Source organism: Spinacia oleracea, chromosome 6, assembly GCF_020520425.1.
Source record: "Spinacia oleracea cultivar Varoflay chromosome 6, BTI_SOV_V1, whole genome shotgun sequence".
Taxonomy (NCBI): domain Eukaryota; kingdom Viridiplantae; phylum Streptophyta; class Magnoliopsida; order Caryophyllales; family Amaranthaceae; genus Spinacia; species Spinacia oleracea.
Genome location: NC_079492.1, coordinates 84,994,126 through 84,997,027, shown reverse-complemented (window position 1 = coordinate 84,997,027; position 2,902 = coordinate 84,994,126). Strand labels below are relative to the sequence as shown.

General features: G+C 43.2%; 1 non-coding gene across 1 annotated transcript; it reads left to right on the top strand.

Annotated features, from left to right (window-relative positions):
• Window positions 1–289: 289 nt before the first annotated feature.
• LOC130464531 (small nucleolar RNA R71) lies at window positions 290–396 on the top strand. Its single transcript, XR_008924934.1, has one exon. It is a non-coding gene; the product is annotated as a small nucleolar RNA R71 (small nucleolar RNA).
• Window positions 397–2,902: the final 2,506 nt, after the last annotated feature.

Sequence of the window (2,902 nt, the reverse complement as noted above, 5' to 3'; positions counted from 1 at the left end):
ATGTTGGGTGGATTGGGAAGATGCGATCTGTATATTGTCGAGCTTGTGATGTAGGGCAGTTAGCTGAGCAGTAAGCTGTTCAATAGAATTCATCTCATGCTTAACACCTCGGTCGGCAAAACTTCTAGGATTCCCATATTGGGCACTATGGATGGCCATCTCCTCAATCACCTCCAAAGCTCTAGGCACCTCCAGTTGCATGAATCTTCCACTGGCAGCTGAATCCAAAAGACACCTAGATTCATTACCCAGACCATTGTAGAACTGCTGAACCAGGAACCAGTCATCTAAACCATGGTGTGGGCACTCCCTTTGCAAGTCCTTGAATCTCTCCCAAACTTCGAACAAACTCTCATCTACTTGTTGAGAGATACCTAATATCTGACCCCTCAGACGAGCTGTCTTCTCAGGTGGAAAATATTTAACATAGAAAGCAAGGGCCAAAGAATTCCAATCGGTGATTTTCATAGCTGCGCGGTTGAGACTGTTAATCCATAGCTTGGCCTTCCCACTCAATGAAAATGGAAAGAGTATCTCCATAGTCTGCTCCGGTGTTAAATTCTTCTGCTTAATGGTGGCACAATACTGAATGAAAGACTGAATGTGGAGATTGGGGTCTTCACCCTTTTCCCCACCGAATTGGTGTCTCTCGATCATGTTTATCAGCTGGGGTTCAATCTTGAAATTCTCGACCGCAATGGAAGGCATGATTGCCTTGGGAAGCATAGACAGACTTGGTTTAGAATAGTCTGTAAGCCTTGGCACAAGTGGGGGTGGTGGTGCTTGGTCACCCATCTCTGAATCTGTATGGAATAGATTGCTAATCAGATAGTCGGATTCAGAGTCAGAATAGTCTCTCAACTGTTCAACGAATCTACGCCGTCTACGAAAGGTCCGTTCAGGTTCAGGATCGAACGAAGTCAGATCGCTGGTATGGACAGTCCTGGGCATAAACAAGCAAGAACTAGAAAACAGTCGTGAGATCCGGTCTCAAGGAACGGGAGTCCCTTGAGAAGTGACAAACAATAATCCAGAAAAACAATTAATAACAGAAAATAAAACCGTTTCCCCGGCAACGGCGCCAAAATTTGACAGGCTCAATCGCACTCCTATCAAAGATAAACCTAACGTTCACCAACTAAAAATGTAGCAAGGGAAGCAGGGATCGTATCCACAGGGAAACAATGTTCTTTCCACTATTAATTAACTAATCTAGACTACTGGTAACAAAGAATTGGATTGGTTTGTATATTAAGCTAAGGCAAATAATCAAATTGGAATATAACAATATTAAGGGAATCTAGCGCAGCGGTTCACCATAAATGCAGACCGGGATTGGACAACGGACAATAACAATTAATTAACAATCATAACTAGGAAAACATGCATCTCTCGAATCTTATGAATTCCTTAGGATATAACAACTAGCGGGCTCTCGCTACGTACTAGAAATAATTCCTATCTAATAGCCACAGACCAAAAACATCAGATTTATACCTCTCGGCGCATAATCTAAGGTTAATCAAACTCAAATCAAAATAGTCCGGCCGAACAGAATTGACGAGCAATAATAATAAGCTATAGAAATTATAATCAATCAATCAAATAATCAAGTCCACATATAATCCCAATCATGCATTCATGGATCTCCTAAACCCTAGAAATTAAACTACTCACTCATGATAACTAATAACAAAGCGATTAACATAATGGAAAACATGATCAATGCAATAGAATAAATTAAAGTAAGAAACAATACCGACTTGAAGAACAATGGAAATTGAAAGCTTGCGTTTTTATATAAATCGAACTAAGTGTTTGAATTGATGTAGAGAGAAAAATAAAACTTAGAAAAATAAACTAAGGGTTTTGTGCTGGAAAAATAAGATGTCCGTCAAAAATAAAACAAGTTTGCTTATATAGTTTTGCCAAAATAAGGCCTAAAAACGGAATTAAAAAAGCGAAAAACTGCTGGAGGTTGGCGTCGCCCGATCGGGCGACGCTTCGCCCGATCGGGCGAATCACTCGATAGTCGGCCCGATCGAGCCAAAATCCGCCCGATCGGGCGGATTGCGAAATCTCCACAAAGCCTCCAGATTGACCGCCCGATCCGCATCGGGCTAGCTGCGCCCGATCGGGCGCGCGTTGATGAACTTGGCTTGCTTATAATTCCGCCCGATGGTTGCATTTCGCCCTCAGCTTCCAGGGCGATTTGCAATCTTCAATGTATTTCGCCCGTATCACCAAGTCTAACTCCCGGGGCTCAACCATAAGCATCTAAGGCTCCCGAAAGTCGACGATGGAGGTCCCGAACTTCTCGGACTCATATAGTGGCCTTGATCAACAATGAAACGGGTCTAAAACGACCAATTTCTCATAATCAAACCTGAAACTCAAGGCACACTCAATAACACACATTAGTACTAGAAACTGCTCCTAAGAGCACGTTTGATACATAAAAGTACTAAGGGACGGGGTAAAAAACTCTATATAAAACGCATATATCACGAAGCCAGGCCATCGCCCAGCGAGCCGCACGCAACGCACGCCTCGACCAGGCCCAACGCAAGGCCAGGCCCAGCCAAGGGCGCGCGCGCGCACGCAGCACCGCACATGGGCTGTGCGCTTGTCGTGGGCCGCAAGGCCTGCGCGGGTGCACGGCTTGTGCGATGCGTATGCCGGAAATCCTAATTCTATTGGGATTCGTGCGAAGATTAAAATCCTAATCTTATTAGAATTGCTTTGTTATTTAGAGTCCTAATAAAGTTCTAATTAACAAATCCACATCCTAGTAGGATTACAATTCCTTTTCCATACCTCTATAAATAAGGGCCTAGGGGTCATTATTTATACATAAGTTTTCAAGTATTCAAAACTAGGGGTTTTAAGCAGAAAAATCAGC